Below are 18637 nucleotides of genomic sequence, written 5' to 3'. Positions count from 1 at the left end.
ATATTCAGATTTGACTGATAGGAGCGGTTTTTTGCAGGCCTCACTGAGGGGCAGTACTAAAGTTTGAGGAGACTTGTGTTTCTGCAACCTGGAGGCATTCAAGTTAAGTTAGAGCACACAGATTTCAGGGACACTGAACTACCCTGGAGAGCCAAAGAAACTGACCCAACAGTCCTGGGATGGAAAGGAGACAGCATAGCGTGAAAGGGAACCGCAATATCTCTGCTGACGATACCTCTAGGGGGCAGCATCGACCAAGAGATGGAGTTGTTCTCTGCTCACAGTCTTGCTGCCTTTTTTGCTCAAGAAGACTGTGTATAGCTTCTCCCACACCGCCTTCCTGCTGAAGTGCCGGGGACTCTTCAGCCTAAAAACCTTCAGTCCTGTGGCTTAGGTGGGACCTTGTGATCTCCAGGATGAAACTCTTTTCACAAACATCACTGCCCCTCAACTTTCTCCTTCACTTCTTTCCTTTTGCTGGGCCTAACAGACCCAGAAACATCTGATCACTCAATAGGACAAGGCTGTGCCAATATCCTCCTTTCCTTTGCTAATCTCTAAGAACTGTGCCTGTAACTGATACAAGTGTCCCTGTCCTTCCCTAGTTTCGTATAAGGTCTTGGAGGTATCCTCATGGGTTGGAACAGCACCCCCACAAAACCATTTCCCTCTATTTGTCCATATCTGTGCCCTGAGTTTGCCCCGAGTTATTTCCTACCTGGGCTCTCTGGAAAACATTTACTCAGTGTTCGACAGCTCTGTTTCTGCATGATATGGGTGTGCTCATCTCAGAACTATTGAATGTAAAGATGTACTCTGAGGACAAAAAGAATGAGGGACATCCTCCTTCCCATCCTACTGCCCCTCTACTTAATAATGGTGGCTTTTCTGGTTTCAGGAAAGCAGGCATTAGGGGAAGCAGGCAAATTGTCTAGGTTCCAACATAGATTTAGGGCAAAAGAGTCCAGGAAAGAAGGAGGAAGCAAGACCAAGACAAAACTTTTAGGGGAAGAATAGAGATCAGCTTTGTCTGGGAATCATCGATACAGCAATTCATGTTGCATTTTAGAGTTTGTGGAGTGTTTTCAGATACAGTATTCATTAAACCAAGACATGTTTAGTGATCCGTTTCTCTGTGTTCTGTGATAGACACCGTGGATTCAGCAGAGAAAAAAATCGAAGTCCTGATCTCATAGAGCAGACATTTCATCTCGCTGAATTCACACACATACCCTGTGAGGAGCTGTTCTTCCCATTTCATATACTTGATTAAGTATTGAGCCCAATATCACTCAGCCACTCAGTGACTTGAACCTTCTGTGCTCACATGCACCCTTTGTTCCATGACTTCAACTGGGAGTCCTGGAACTGAGGAAGCTCTGGCTATAGAGAAACAACAAATTAACTCCGAGAAGTAAGTAAATTATTGTAAAGATATTTATAAAACTGAAGGGAAAGCTGAACAGGCAGGCTTTGGAAAAGGACAGAAGCAAGAACAGTTCCAGGATGTAGGTAGCAGGCACCAAGGGTCAGAAGGCCTGTGGGCAGGAAGCGACATGTTCTCCTGACCTAGCCCTCTTTCCCCTCTGACACATCGCTGGCTCTACTGCCAGGCTCTTACTTAGGACCCCAAAGGATCTGTGAATGAGGATGGGGAAAAATCACATTTTATTTTTACTAACCACAAACTGAAATTTAACATATCCTCTGATGACAAAAATAACAAACCACGGCAGTGTTAGAAGTGACTGTGTCACCAACAGAAATCACAGACTTTTTATATCACCTTGCAGTTGCAGAAATTTCACGATGCCATATGTGCTCGTCATTACTTTGTAATTATGGTCGTGGTTAGATGCACTGCTAGATCTGATCATCACAAATTTGTTTTTTTATTTTGATAACTGTACTTCAGTATAATTGTTTTCTTTTGTAATCCTTTTATTTTATGCAGTTGAAAAATATTGTGAGACTCCATAGACTTCACCAGAATGCCAAAGATTTTCAAAGGAAAAAAAGGTTAAGAACTGCTAGATCTCTGATGAAATGGTAGTTTTAGGTTTTGCATTATTTTACAGCCATGGTAATTGGGAAGGTTTTCTTTGTGTTCGAACTAAATGCTTGCTTTTGTAATTTCTGCCCATATTTTCTCACCTTCACAATTAATTCAGTTATTCATTCATCAGATATATAGGAAACACCTTTCCTATACAAAATTATGCTGCACAAAGCTACACTACTAGGTGCAAAATAATCCTCACTTGCCATGGGTTCCCATGGGGCTCCCAATCTGGGAGAGGAGGGACTGTTTACTCACATGGGCCACTCAGGATTCAGCTTGCCAAGCACAGGAGGGAAGGAGGGTGTGTTATCTTTAGAGAATTTTATAATACTAAAACTGACTTTTATTGTTATTATGCATCAGTAATTCTACAATGTTGATGACAAAATACTCCTCCCCTTGGAGCAGACTGCTCCCACCCTACCGTATGGGGTATGCTACAGCACGTAGATGGGTTAAGCCATGTCTAGTTTACACACAACGCACGCACACATGCACACATGCAGCCTTTAGAGACTCTCCTTTCCCCTTCTCAATCTTCTCACCTCACTCCACTCAGGGTGGGGTCTGCAGAGCTGCTGGACCAGTCTGCTCCAAGGCGAGTGTCCACATCCTCTGTAAGCCCTTCTTGAGTGACAATAATGTAACTGCCACATATTGACTGCTTAATCCTTTCCAGTAACTGCCTCTTTTTTTCACTTTGTTAAATTCTTTATTGAACTTTTTCTTTTTATCGATTTCATTTCTTTATTATTTCTCCTAGTTGCTGTGTTGGAGTTTGATATGCTCACCTTTTTCTAGGGTCTCAAGATGAATCTGAAATCACTAATTTTTAGCCCTGTCTCCTTTCCTAACATATAGATTTAATGATGTAAATTTCCCTCTAAACAATGTTTAATTGTATCTAACAAGTTTTGATATGTTTTATCTTTCTATTATTATTATTGTATTGTCCTTATTCCAAGGGTTATTTAGAAATATATTGCTCAATGTCTAAGCAGTTTAATTTTTTTTTTATCATTTTATTATTGACTTCTACCTTTCTGAGAACATATACTTAATGGTTTCAATCCTTTGACCTTTTTTGGAAGCTTGTTCTGTGACACGGCATGGTATAATTTTGGTAAATAAAATGTGATGTACAAAAAATGTGGATTATTTTGCCATTGGGGGAAACGCTCTATATTTGTCAAATAGGTCAAGTTGTTATTGTGTTCTTCAAATGTTCTGTGTCCTCAGTGATCTTTCCTTGTGTGTTTTTTTCCTATTGGTTGTTGAAAAACATATGCCAAAGTTTTCCACTATGAACATGGATTTAATTTTTTTTTCATTTAATTTTGTCAAATTCTGTTTTATATATTTTAATGTATGTTTTCGGGTATATATTACATTGGGTTTGGGGAAAGGAAGGAGTCAGGAGTATATGGAACTGTGATATCCTATTGTCTCTCAAATAGAATTAGGATCATGTTTCACCATTAATTTCAGGATCTAAATCAGAGTCAGAGGAGGCTGACACTGCTGTTGGGACATGGGTCTGGTGGAAGAAACTCAGGACACAGCTGCTGAGATGACCATGCTCACTCAGGGTCCAGAGCTCTCAACCGGGTACCTGAGAAGTCTCGATATACTCACATGTAGGAGAGAAACAGCCACTCCTTGAAGGGAACATGGATGGGCCAGGCCTGGAGCTAATAGTCAGGAGGTTTCCTCCTGACTATGTTTCTTCATTTCTTCCCTGCATCTGCACAGGGAAGATCTGAGAATACACTGTCCTCTCATTTATATCCTGAGATGCAGTGTAGGACATCTCTATTAGGATAGGGCAAGGAATTGCTCCTTGACCTCTGGTTGGCCCCTTAATTGTATAATTCCTGCATATGGCATCTGTAGGCATTGTCACCAGTTCTTCTTTATGCCCCTGTGCTTGAGCCCCTTGGCAATTGCCTTTTGATAGTACATGATTCCTGTTCTTCATCTCCAGATGGATCCCATTCTTCAGGAAAACTCTGGATTTCCTGGTCACTCTAAGATTTAGTTAAATGGCCTGAAGTTTTCTCTTGTCCCAAGCTACTTTTTCCTCCTTTACTTTCTGACGACTTCTAATAGTTTTACTTGGAAGTATCACTGTCTCTATTTTGATTCCTGAATTTTTTCTGATTCTTTTCTCTGCAGCCACAGGGCCTAATCCAGGTGCTGCAGAGAGCTGACGCCTAGAATTCAGGTGAATGAGGAAATCCCAGAGTGTAGGAATATGTTTCCTCATTTCCAGCCACTATTAAAAGACTTGGATGTGATTAAGTCAGACCCAGCCCACAAAGCTTCCCTTTTGATTAACTCAAGATAAACTGATTTGAGACTTTATATTTGCAAAATTCTTCCCCAGCAGTACCCAGACTAAAATTTGAATAACTGGGAGAGGATGTGCTAGCAACCAACTAGGGCAATGATTTCAAGGGTCCCTGAGCCCCACATTCCCAACTGTAAAATGTGAAGTTCTTAAATTTCTAAAAATGAACACTTCCCCACACTGCAGACCCCAATTCAATGCCTGAGTTAATGTAAATAAATCCAGTGATGTCCTTTGGGTTCAGCAACTGAGGAGTGTCTTTGACTTGGAAAGAGAGGTCTGAATGGAAGGTTAGGGAAAGAGACCAGATTTCAGCTGGGTTGTGTTGAAAAGGCAAAGTCTTGCTCTTTCTGAAGCACAGAGGGAATTTGGATGTCAAAAGCCTCTCTTGGCCTCAGGGAGCATTGAGGAAAGCCTCTTATCCTCCCAGTGTTTTCTTCCTTCCTTCTGCGATCTCCTGAACCTGATAACCTATAATCCTATCCCGTGCTTGAGCCATGATTTGATGGCCACTAAACCAGCTTCAGTGGAGGATTTGAATACAGTAATCATCTTCCTTTGTATTCCTTGAGGACACAGAGTCCACACCAGCTTAGAGCCTACCAGAGGAGCTTCCTAATTTGTTGAAACTTAGAACACTCTACTGAAAGGTCTTCTCTGATCTCACTCAGCACCAATGTATCACCTGTAAAATCCACAGGATGGAACCTGTTTTTTATGATAACTCACTCGTGCATTCCCTATGGCCCAGCTCTCTTCTCAGGTCTCCAGTCCAGCTGCTTTTGTTGCAGAGACAGCTTCTTCTAGTAGTCTTTGCTCTTCTGTTTTGAGGCACCTCTTCTTTCAACTGAAACTTTGCCCCTCAACGTGTAATTTGTAGCTTCCAATTTCATCTTTATCTAAAAACTTTAATGCAAGATCCCCAGATCCCCTCTTCAAATAACAGCAAAGCCCATCTCCTTTAAGATGTCTTTGTAAAGTTTGACCTTTAGTTTTTCTGAGGATCTCTCACAATAATGAGAAATTTGAATGTAAAGTATATCAATTCATCCACTAATGTCTGAAGGCAAACCAGACATGATACATTTGTATTTCTGTCTTTTTCAACATGAAACCATCCTGATTCCACCTTTCTTTTATCTCCCCTCTTTTTGGGAGCGCTGGGTTTGCAGTTTTTCTTTGTAGAAGTTCTTCTGCATCCCTAGCACTGGCATCTTGTACGTTTGTCATAGAGCTACACACACCATCATTAGAGAAGCCATAATTGGCCTGACGTGTAGCAACAAAACCTTCTGTGGTCTTGGGGAACAAAGACTTCTCATCCAGATCCCAATCATGGGGGGGGGTGTCAGCCGGCTACTGCTGGAAAGCATCCATTTTCCATGGGGATCTTCTTTGCTCTCCTTGGTGTTTCCATGTAATTCTTGCATTTGCAACTGCTCATCAAACTCGTCATTCCCATCAAGTGATTGCCACTTATATTTCCCACCTAGCACAAGGCCAGGGTCCAGGTAAGTGAAGAGGCTACCCCACCAGGCCTGGGAGCCACCACCAAGTGTACCTGAGGTGACTGCCCACATTTAACATTTAACACACTAATCCATTGACTCATCACTGTGACCCTGTGAGATACTATCATTACTTCCATTTTACGGAAGAGAATGTGGAGGCCCACAGACCTCATCCAAGGTAGCAGACAGCTCGCGCATGATAAGACTTGGATTTGAATCCAGGCAGGACCACTCTAGAGGCCACATTATTAACTCCCACTTTTTACATCTTCCAAGAGACTAACTGGACGAAAGCCAGCCTGCCTCCCTCCCTGTCTGTATCACTTAGTAGTGAAAGTGTAAACTCTGTAGTCCACCCACTTTATGGCAATGTTGTCTCCATCATGCTCTCTCTGTACTTTCTGGCTGTGACCCAGCTCTCCACTTGTTTCCTCCCTAAGCTATCCTCATACCCTCTAATAATTGGCAAATATCCACATATCCTTAACTTCTCCTTGGAGTACTCTCTCCACTTCCTGGCTTTAACTGAAATTTAACTCTCCCTTGAGGGCACTACCTCCTCTGCAGGCTTCTGAAATGAGAGCTGTTTATTTTCTTATAGGTGAAGGTGCTTTCCTTGCTCTAGATTGCTGTCTCCAGACTCTTCCTCCTCCAACTGTCCCTTTCTTGTTTAAAATAACCCTCTGGCTCTGAGGCTCAGCCGTTGGGCTAAATTGCCTTCTCCCTTCCTCTCTGGCACTTTCTGCCACCTGCCAGACCTCTGTACCTCACTCAGGGGTACACTGGCACGCAGCCAGTGAACTGTCTATCTCTTTTCACCTCATTGTCCACATGGAGGACTCATTCCCCACCTGACCTCTCAACAGCTTGGTCTTTTGGACCTTTCCACTCCAAGCTAGCTACCCATTCTCTTTGCCACCTTGTCATCTGAAGCATCCCTGCCTCAAGAATCACTCATTCAAGCAGCCTGCCTCAGCCCCATCTCCTAACTCTCCATCCATCAGTTTACTCCTTTCACAACTACTTCAGTCTCCCAGGACTGCCAGATCAATGATGTCTCCCTTCATCCAACCCGTCAGCTCCTCCTTATCCAGCTTCACCTTCATGGCCCTTCATTTCAACGACTCCCTTGACAATATCCCGAACTCTTTGCCCCTCCATATTTCATCATTTATACCTGTCTGGCAAAACCGCAACCATAGATGAGCTCAGTGATTTGTTTTCTTCAGGATTTTAATCTGAGAGTTGAGAAGTATTGAAGAAAGTCATACAACCAGGACACGGTTACCACTCCTCATTCAAGATCATTAACCATAAGGAGGCCCCGTATTGCTTAGTGACCAGCCACAACATGCTGATTGTTGGCTACTTTAAACACTCTGGTCCTGGAACCTATGGGGCTCTCTCTGTCTCTCACCTCACTCAGTTGAAGATTTAGCTCTTCTGTCATAGACAAAACCAAAGCTGTCAGAGGCGAACTCTCTCAACCACCTGTTACCAAATCCACACTGTACCTGTGCTCACCCTCTCCTTGTTCTTCATGTTGGAGCAGAGCAATGGTTCTCTAACTATGCATGCAACAGAATTGCCTGGAGGGTGTGTAAAAACATGTTTCTGATTAAAGTCAAGGTGGTGGGAGCTATAGTGTTCATTTGTGACCAGTTTCCAGGTGATGCTTGATGCTGCTGGCCTGAGCACCCCACTTTGGCCACTGGAGTAGAGGAGCTGCCCTCCTCCTGCCCAAGGCTAGTCTCTCTAGCCATGTTCTGCATCCTATTTCCTCAATCATCCCTTTTTCTCTCCTGAATCTGCAACCTCCCTCTCAAAACAAAAGTGAAAATGTCCCTTCTTCCACCTCAGTGCTTCCTCTGACTGCTCCCTGTATCTCTCAATTGTCTCATCCATCCTCTCTCACATACGCGGTGCATGTACTTTGACTGGATCTTGGTTTGAAAAGACATGTATAAGAGACATTTTGGGGTTAATTAGAGGGAAAATTTGGGTATAGTCTGCATATGGATTATATTAGGGACTAGTTGTTATTTTCTTAGCTGTGATCAGGGCATTGTGGTTATGTAGGAGGACGTGCTTACTTTTAAGAGATGTATGTTGAAGTGTTAAAGTGTAAAGCATCATGATTTCCTAAATTTTCACCTGGTTCAAAAACTATATATAAATTTGCAAATACTTATATGTATGTATAAATTATAATTGTTACATCTAAGTGGTGGATATGCAAATGATAATTGTACTATAGTTTCAACTTTTCTGTTTGTTTGAAACTTTTTATAATAAAGAGTGGCAAAAAATTTCTCTATTGCCTCACTTCTGCTCACTCAGCTCTTTCAGGCTGGTGTCCACCTCTCCCATGCCACTCAAATGCTTTTGCAATAACCTTCATGTCACTAAATCCATTTTTTCGAAGCCTTTTCCTACTTGAACTCCCACTACTATTTAACGGTGTCAACCAATCCTTTCTTGAAATTCTGTCTTTCTCTCGTTTTCAGGCCTCAGCATTCTGCCTGTTTTCTTCCTCTCCCTCTGGCTGCTCCTTGCTCCTCTGTTGGCTCATCCTACTCTATCCAGCCATCCGGGAATTTTTCAAGGGTCAAGAGTCTTAAATCCCTCCTCTTTTCATGCTACACAATCCAGGGAATCACACCTAACCCATGGCTTCAGTTGCCATCAGATGATCACTCTCAAATTTATACCTTCCTCTGATCCCCAGATTTGTATATCTGACTGCCTACCTGGCAACCCTACTTGAGTGTCTCAGAGGTATCACAAATTTAGCCTATTCAAAACTGAGTCATGATCTGCCCCCACAAAGAGTATCATCTTCAGATCCGGACCACAGGGGCCCTGCCACATAGTTTACAGAGCCTCACCTATCACACATAACATTTGTTAAATGACATCTAGGCACCTCCGTCACTTGGAATTGGCCTTCAGTGGCTGGCACAACACAACCTGAAACCCTGAACATCTGCTCTCATGATTAACACCATTCAGGCCTGAGAGAAATAATTCTGCAATCTCTTGCCCTGTATCCTGGAGACAAAAGATGACTACAGTCAGATCCTGTGAAAGCTGAGGTTGTGCATCTGCCAGATTCCAAGGCACACCCTGATTTGGAGTGTATGGAAGGTTTAAGCAGTGGAAGCACTTAGGTAAGAGAAAATACAGCTTAATTAATTTGTCAAATAGTACCTCTTAAACAGCATGATAAGGTATCATTCCCCAGCAGTGCCAAGTGTCCACTTTTCTTGCTTCTCTTTGTATTCTAGGGGTATGTTATGTTATGTTGCAGTCACAATAGTTGCAAATGACAGTTGAGGAACATTTTGCAATATTAAATAATTCTTATTACTGTTAAATTTGTGTGCATGTGTATCTAGACATAAATTTTGCAAAGTTGATATTGATTTTCTGTATTGGTAAGTAGATGAACATTGAATACTGATTATGAAGTTTGATTTCTGTAAAACTATTGTATAAAGATTTTTTAGAAAAGAGTAAGCAAAAACCCAGCTTTACTTAAATTAATTTGATTTTAAATATAAATATTAATTATAATTTGTAGTTTGCCTTTTTCAACAGATAATTTTGAATATTTTAGAAGAAAATAACTTTGGTAAACATCTAAAAATGACTTTGGTTTTTACATTCACACTTACATATTTGGGTGGAAATACGTTTAAGTTTTATAAACTTTGGCTACAATTACATTTTATTTTGAAAGCCTAGTTCCTTGTGAATGAGTACACATTGAGATCATGATAGAGACAGCAACTATGAATGTGGAATTCAAAGAAATAAGGCTGAAAATAATAAAAAAAAAAGAAATAGAATATCTTCAAGGAAGCAATCTACTTAAAATTTTCAAAACTTGGAAGAGTAAAGTGGGAGCCACATACATCTTCATTATTTTGATCAGTAATTAAATCGATAAAGAATATGAAGTTATATGGATTTTATCTGACCTCTTCAAGCTGTAGATTCAGTAAAATAAAACCTGAGCAGGCAGATTAAATCCTTGCAACTTCATAATCTTTATTTGTTCTGTCATCCTAGGCCCCTCAAATCTCAGGGTTCTCTCTCTTCCCCTCAGGAGATTTGCCCTGCCCCAGGAACCCAGTCATCATGTTGTGCAGGGTTAGAAGACAAACTTTGAAGCCAACTGCCAGCATCAGCTGCCAGACATGTAAGTAAACAAGCCTTCAGGTGATTTCAGCCCCGAGCGGAGCCAGCCATCAAGTCGCTTCCAGCTCAGTTCCCAGACATTGCAGAGCAGACGTGATCCCAGCTGTGCCCTGCTCAAATACTTTACCTCAGAGTCCGTGGGAGTTAATGCATGCGTATTGCTGTTGTAAGCCACTAAAGTTTTGGGACAGTTTGTTATACAGCAACGGATAAGTAATGTGCCTCCTCAATTCACATCAACCAGTTCTGAACCCCTTCCACTCTCCCACTGAACCTGCTGTCACCAAGATAACCACACAGCTGAACCCTCTCATTGCCAAATCTAATGGGCATTTTTCATCTTCATTTCATTTTTCTTTTCTGGAGTATTTGACTCTGTTGACTACCCTTTGCATTTCTTTTCTCTGTTGATTATGAAACCTTCTCTCCTCCCCCCTGCCCTGCGCCACCCCCAGTCTCTCTTCCCCTTCCCCTTCCCACTCCCCCTCCCCGCTCTCCCTTCTCCTCCCTTTCCCCCACCTCCTCTCATCCCTTTCTCTCTGGCTGATCTTTCTCAGGCTACTTTCCAAGACTTGCTCCAGGCTCCCTTCTCTCCTCACTCACATATTTTCTTGGGTACTCTCATACCCATCACTGTACTGGTGATTCCTAAACTTATATTTCTAGCCCGGATTTCTCACTTGACCTCCACTGCCAGATATCTGTCTCTTGACTCTCCATCTCAATGTCTCCGGTTGCTTAAAAATTAATGTTTCCATTTAAATTTACCAAGCAAACACTGAATATTCCTAAATTTGAATTCATGTTTTCTCCCCAAACTGCTTTTAATCCCACTGTTTATGATTTCAATAGTTAGAATCACCAACGACCCAGTCGCCCAAGCCAGAAACCTGAAAGGGCTCCCAGGTCACACACCCTTGCTCTTCCCTCAGGTTCTAATAATCAAATCTAGCAATTTACTTGCCAGCTCAGTACCATATCCAAATCCCATGAGCCCTGCTGCCATGCCTGTCTACCTACCTCTGACCTTTTCCTAAGCCCCTGGCACTCTGTGCCCACCAGCTTTGCAGAGGTAAATCACAAGCACTCCCTGGAGTTTGCAGCCGTTGCTCAGGACCTCACCTGGTTGTTCTTGGCTTATTCCCCTGATCTTGACTCTTTCCAGCTCCTAGCTCTAGGCTATGTGACCCCCAAACTAAGTCTCATCTATGAATGTTTGGACTCAGGGTTCGAACCCAGTTTTTCCTGCCAGGTTGTGATATGGCTTTCAGTGCTCCATGTGCTTCAGAAAATCTTTATCCTTGTTCTATCTTTGAACCTAACTCTCAATCTCAGCCAGTTGGCCAGCCACAGATGGCCTGTGCCAATCCCTATGAAGAGGGACTACAGCATTGCTCAGGTATCTCTCCCTAGACCTTTGGAAATGTCTCCTGACTCGTCCTCTCCTTCCAATTTTGCCACAGCTGCCAGAGGGATGCTTTAGAAGTGAAAATTAGAACATCTCACTCCCCCATTCGCAATTTCTTAGTGGCTGCCTCTCCCCTTCATGTACAATCCCCACTTATTCACCTGGCACGCAAGGCCTTTTAGGATCTGACTCAGTGTTTGAAGCTGTAGTGTCTCTACAATACGGTGGAAAGAGCACAGGCTTTACAGAGCTGCTTCAGATCTCAGCTCGCCATTTGTTGGCTATGTGATCTTTAGCAAGTTACCTAACCTCTCTGGAGCACAACTCTGTCACGTATAAAATGAGAAATTTTTTCCTCATTTTGTGTTGTGAAGATTAGTGATTTATATGATTTTGTGAAGCATCCATCACAGTGCCTGGCACACAGTAAGTGCTCAAGAAGTGTTAGAAATTATCTCCCATCCCTCCCATCTTTGTGCTTAATGCCCCAATTGGCAAAACGGGCAAAAAGTATGACTGCATCGGACTTTTCATTATCCATGCTACACACATGCTTTCTCCCCATCGGGAAAGTTAACTTCTCATCATCCACTCTACCTTCCACACACACAATTTTTTTTTTTTTTTAAAGCCAACATATGCCTTTTTCAGGAACTATCTCAAATCTCAAATCCTGACTCTTCTAGGTAAAATAAGTCCTCTTTTTTTTCTAATGCTGCAGTTTTGGTTATCTGTTAACTGCTCAACAAGGCACCCTCATATTTGGTATCTTAAAACGGAAGTCTGTTGTTTCTCACAATTCTGCAGGTTGCCTGGGCAGTTCTTAGTGTTGGTTGAGGCACTGGGGTGGCTGGCGGTTCCAAAATGGCCTCACTTACCGGACAAGCAGTTGATATCGGCTGCCAGCTGGAGCTCAGCCACTGCTGTTGTTTTTGGGCCTCAGTTCTGCTTAACGTGGTTCTCTCCCTGTTGCTGCTTGAGTTTCCTCACAGCATGGTGACTGGGTTTCAAGGAGGCATGTTCCAAGTGGTAAAAGTGAAGGCTGCAGATCTGGTAAGACTCAACCTTAGAAGTTACACAATCACTTCTGCTACATTCTGCTAGTCAAAACAGGTTCACAGGGCCAGTTCAGATTCAAGGGAAGGGGATAGACTGTACTCTTGATAAGAGGAGTGACAAAGAATTGCTGTCATCTTCAGTCCGCCACACTCCCCTGCTCTCTTACCTTTATTATAGCTCTGATTACACTGAAGTTTTAAGATCTGTCTCTGTGCCAGCCTCCATCTTAGGGTTTAAAAACTGGCAACCCACTTAAGTATTTCGTTTGTTTCACAATGTGTTTTTATTGTTCTTTTGAATTAATCGCAATACTTAAAAATGGAGAGATTTTACAGACATTTGGGATTGATAATTTCTGTTAAAAAGATGTATTTTTTAATGTTGCAATGCTAGTTCTGAATTCCTACGTGGCAACACCTGACCAAGAGCTGCTACCCCTCCAGGTGGGGAGGGCGCTCTTTCTGTTACAACCTTACCTTGGCACTTTGCACGTTACCTTCCTGACCCTTACAGGAATGTGAGTTTTGCAGCCCTTGATTCAGTTCCATGAAGGCCGAGTCTGAGTCCCCTCAGATACTGGGCACTTTCATTGCCAAGTGAGATTCCTTAGGGGATTTCGAAGTTGAGATTTAAAAAGAACTTATATGCAGCTGGAAGTGATACCTGACAGCAATAACAATAGCATCATCATCATCATCAGTCTTCTAGTTACTCTGGGCTGGGTACTCTTCTAAGCACTTGGACTTATTTAACTCTCACAATAAAGCTATGAGATAGGTACTTTTAATATATGCATTTTATAGGCGAGGAAATTGAGGCATGTGGCAGTTAAGTAACTTACCTAAGAATCACAGGTTTAAATAGCAGTGAGACTTCACAAAGGAGAGAATAGACAGGGACCGTCAGGTCTCTCCACCTACATAGCCACTATCATTATACTCTTCTAAAGAGATTAACAACTTTCACTTAGCGCTTTCCCATTTACTAGCTCATTTATCATCACAGAAACCCAATTAAGCGACTCCTCACTTTTACATCTCCTCTTTTGTATCATTTTTTTTTTTAATAAACAAAGCATTACACATATGGCTAAAGCCCATCCCATCACTCTCCTTTGGTGGTAATTATTCTGAAGTGGGGATTATTCCCACGCCTATTTTGTACTTTTAACAAATGTTTGTTTTCCTAAGCATGTGTCAGTGTTTTGTGAATTTTAGAACTTGCATAAAGTATGTCATACAACATCTATTTTTGCAACCTCTTTTACTTATATTGGTAAATATGGCTATAATTCATTTAACTGCTGTGTAGCAGTCCATTGTAAGAATAAGCCATACTTTATTTATCCATTTCTTTACTTTAAGAACTGATTAGCTTGTTTCCACTTTTCCTCAACAATTAAATGATACTGTAATGCTCCTCCTTGCCTCCTTGTGCACATGTAGAAATGTTCTGAGGAACTCAACTAGAAACAAGGTTTCTGGGTGTTAGGGTGTGTGCATATTCATCATTAAGCATTGCTGAACTCTTCTAATTTGTTATAGCTGTTCACACTTCAACACAAAATGTAGGAGTTCCTTTTGGTATTATCAGAGTTATTTTAATTTTGCTGATTCAGTATGTGTAAAGTAGTATCTCATGGTTTTGATTTGCATTTCTACCTTACCAAGGAAGTTGAGAATCTGTTCATATATTTATTGGCCATTGGGGAATAGAAACAGTTAAAACTAGTATCCTTGTATTGACATTGGAAGTTATTTCCTATTCTTTGTCCTCTTTGGTGTCTTGTCATAGCTTTTGCTCATTTTCTCCTGCTTTGTCCTTTTCTTATTGAGCTGCAAAAGTTCTTTATAAATCCTGACTACCAAACCTTCGTTGGTCATATAGGTTGTAAATATTCTCTAAATCTATGGCTTATCTTTTATATTGTTACAATGTCTCTTCTCTTATAGAAGTTTAAAACCTTTTTTAAAAGTAGTCATATGAGTCAATCTTTCCTCTTATGGTTTGTGGTTTTCGTATCTCATTTAAGAAATCCTTTCCTATTCTGATATCAGTATATTTATTACTTTATATTTTCTTTGAACAATTTTAAGTTCTGTTTTTCACACATTTAAACTATCTGAAAGTTATTTTGGGGTATGTCGTAATGTGTAGATCTATTTTTTTCCCATTTGGATAGCCAATTAATCCAAGACAATTTAACCAATAGTCTACCCTTTCCCACTGATTTGTTACTTTAGCGATATACCAAGTTCTCATATCTTTAAGGGTCTGATTCCAAGAAGTTCTACTCTGTACCAGGGGCCTATTTATTTGTCCGCATGCCAGGACTACAATGCTTTAATCACTCTAGCTTTAGAATAAAGTCGTGATGTATGGTAAGGCAAGTACTATGGTATTCTCTCACTTCGAATTTGTTTTGACTTTTCTTGGCCACGTACTTTCCTGTAAGAATTTTAAGAACAGTTTGTCAAGGTCCATAAAATATTTCAGAGTTTTGATTAGAATTGTACTGAATTTATAGATCTGAGAAAAATCACCAGCTTGTCATGTATTTGCATTCTTTTATGTCTTTTCAAAATGTTCTCTAATTAAGTGCTATAATTTTCTCTATAAAGATCATGCAGAAATTTTGTTATATTTATTCCTAAGCATCTTATAGTTTTTGTTGCTATTACAAATCGTATTTTCTGAAAACAAAATCTTCTATTTGTTTATTGCTGTGTTATGGGCATACTGAAGTTTGTATATTCATCTTTTTCCCAGAAAGGGGTACATTAGTTCTGTTTGTAGGTATATATATATATATATATATATATATATATATATATATATATATATATTATTTTTTTGTAAATAATCCTCTATGTAATAGTAATGGCTTTCTTTTTTTTCTAAATGCACTAGTTTAGACACCGCCAACACAAGGCGAATAGAAACAGTAAAAACTAATGTCCTTGTATTCACATTGGAAGTTAGTTTCTATTCCTAGTTAGCTAGATTTTTTAAAAGATTTTATTTTATTTTATTTTAGGTGAGGAAACCCTTGGTTGACCTCACAGATTGCAAGGACCTTGTCAGCTTACAATCCCTTATTTTTTATTTTTTTATGCCTATAGCACCTGGTCTTCCTAGGTGGTATCCCATCCAAGTACTAACCAGGCCCGAACCTGCTTAGCTTCCGAGATCAGATGGGGTCTGGTATGTTCAGGGTGGCATGGCTGTAGACAAGATTTTTTTAAAACCATGAATTAATGTTACACTTTATCCAATGCATTCTCTGTACCTAATGGGACAATCACATGTTTTTTCCTTTTACCCTGCCCATGTTGTAAATATCATTAATGGACTTTTAAAGCAGAACATCCTAGCATTCCTGGAATAAACGCTTGCCATGCATACACATGCACATATACACACATGCAAATATACACGCATTTGCATGAACTCTACTGGATTCAATCTGCTAATATTTTATTTAGAATTACTAGTCTTATAAGTGTGATTGGCTGTCTTTTTCCATTTTCTGGGTCAGTTTATATAAATAAATAATTCTCTTAAAAGTTGGCAGAATACATCTATAAAACTAGGTACCATGCATGTGTGTTTTTAGCTGCTCGTTCAATTTATTACAGTTTATAGATCTGTTCAGGTTTTCTGTTTCTTCTTGAGTTGGCTTTGACTGCCTTTCATTTAATTTATCTACCTCTTTAGGACCAAGACTTCACCTCCTGTCCCTGGGCAGCCAAAACTCAGGCCCTTAGTTAACAGAACCAATTATTTCCCAGTCCCCCTACTAGCAAACTATAGCTCCAGTCACCTCATCCACTGGCTTTCAGCTTCCTCTTTGTCTCTAGCACCTGGGGTTCTACCTTCCTTTTGAGAATTCAGTCATAGGTTTAATTTTTCCATATTTTATCCAATACTGCTAGGTGACAATGCTTTTAGATTTTTCTAATTCCTCCATCTTGCTTGATTCTGAAGTTGTTCCCATTTCCTAGATAAGAAAGCTAGGGTTCAAAGTGGTTTGACAGCCTGCTGAAGCTCACACCACTAACACTTTTAACCTTGTTATTGAACTCGGATATTCTGGTTTCTCAATCCTGTGCTGTTGCCACATTATTCCATGCTGCCTTCTAAAGGCTGAAATAGGGAGTCCCCGGCCCCAAATCCTGGCACACATGCATCCATTCAAACAATATTTCAACTCAGTATAGAGTATTCAATTCTAGGTCCAGGGCATAGCAAGAGTGAGCATGTGCAGTCATGGCCCCTGCCCTCAGGGAACTTACCTTCTATAGACATAAATCAAATAATCACCAACAAATGTACAACTACAACTATGCCACATGCCTCCAAGGAAAGGTACACCTTGGTGTGGGAGCTCAGAAAAGGAGAATTTGCACTTGAAAGGAAGGTTATGGTACCTTCCTGAGGGTGGAGTAAAGGAGCTGAGATCTAAAGAATGAAGAGAAGCTAACTAAGAGAGGAATGGAAGGCGTCTTACAAGCAGCGGGTCCAGCCGGCACAAAGGCTCTCTGTGGGAGGAAGCACATGCAGACAGGAAATGAAGCACTCTACAGTGAGGGGGAAAGTGAGAGGTGGGAGATGAGGCTTGAGTGGAGGGCAGGGCCACACCTCTCAGGGCCTTTGAGGCCAAGTTAAGGACTTGGGTCTTTAACTTAAGATCAATGGGAAACCATTGAACGGATTTAAGCAGAGTGCTTGAAACAATCAGATTTGCATTTCAAAAAGGTCTCTTATTCTGGAGTGCGGCCTCTCCAGCTATTATCACCAGCTATCAAAGAGTCAGAGGAAAGCCACGTGGTCTGGGAGGTGGCTAGACCAGGGAGGTGGAGGAGAGAGAAAAATGGAATTGATAGGACTAGATGCTGGATTTAGTATTGGTATACTCACCATGAACACCCTAGATCAAATCCTTGGAAGACAGAGGCCACATCATATGCCTGTGTGTAATACCCGGGTGCCAGAATAGTCCCTGATATGTGGTGGACTCAATCAATACATATTTCCTGAAAGAGTGAAACCTAGTAACAGTCTCCCAAGTCATTCTTGTACCTGTAAGAGTCTTTAATTCCTTCCTGCCCAGGTGTACCTGACTAGTATCGACCTTTCTTTTTCCACCTTGCTCTTCTACATTGTCATTCTCCTGTGTCTCATGTCTCTCATCAATATAGTCAGGTTTCCTTTTCTATACTTTGTTTCTCTCACTTTGCCTAACCCATACATGTAGGCTCAACTGAGAGAGGCCGAAGTGCTTGGGGAACTAACCCAAGAAAGCTGAGAGTGGAACAGAATCTGAGCTGCCCCAGCTTCTCCTACACCTCCTCTGCCAGCACTGTAGAAGAATGCCTGGTCAGGTAGAATAGTTATTTTTTTCTTGGGGAGTAGGTAGAGAAGACTTACCTAGGGAGACCCTTCTGTGTGTCTCCCTCATGCAGTCACCTAAATAAACAGGCATGTCCGTGAAGCTTGTCATGGGGGGGGCGGGCAGAGGAAGGTGAGAGCACTCACAACAGAGAGGGGAACGAGGAAAAATGTAAGACATTGAGCGGCGGGGAGGGTGGGGCGAAGGTGTGGGCTGGGACTGAGAAGGGATACAGTGACCACAGGCTGTTCCAGAGTGAAGCAAGAGGGTGGGGAACAGAGACAGAAGAGGCTGCTGGGTCATTTAGGGCTGGGGAGACTGAGGAGTGAGGAGGTGATGATCCCTGGAACCAAAAGGGAAGCCGAGTGCATTCCATGCTCTTTGGCTTCCTCTTCTGACTCCTCCGCATATTTCTCTTCCTCGAAATTCCAGGAGCAATGCACACCTTCCTCCCACCCCAACATCCTGGGAAGCGCCACACCCCCTGGATACCTGGGAGTGGGAGAAAAGAGGTCAGGATCACAGTGGTGGTGAGGAAATGGATGGAGAAGGGGCACCTCCGAGGGTGGACTGGGTGTTGTTTCTGCAGAGCAAGAGGTTTCTGAGGTGAGCGCTGAGTCACCAGATCTGAGATACTCACCTGGGCTGGAGA

At 41.6% G+C, this 18637-nt stretch overlaps 2 pseudogenes; both read right to left on the bottom strand.

Annotated features, from left to right (window-relative positions):
* Positions 1-4806: 4806 nt before the first annotated feature.
* LOC107511935 lies at positions 4807-7029 on the bottom strand (annotated as a pseudogene).
* Positions 7030-15706: 8677 nt separating this feature from the next.
* LOC118605547 lies at positions 15707-15825 on the bottom strand (annotated as a pseudogene).
* Between the last annotated feature and the right edge of the window lie 2812 nt (positions 15826-18637).

This window comes from Rousettus aegyptiacus, unplaced genomic scaffold, assembly GCF_014176215.1.
Source record: "Rousettus aegyptiacus isolate mRouAeg1 unplaced genomic scaffold, mRouAeg1.p scaffold_m13_p_1, whole genome shotgun sequence".
Classification (NCBI taxonomy): domain Eukaryota; kingdom Metazoa; phylum Chordata; class Mammalia; order Chiroptera; family Pteropodidae; genus Rousettus; species Rousettus aegyptiacus.
The sequence above is the reverse complement of the archived record's forward strand: the minus strand, read 5'-3'. Positions and strand labels throughout refer to the sequence as shown.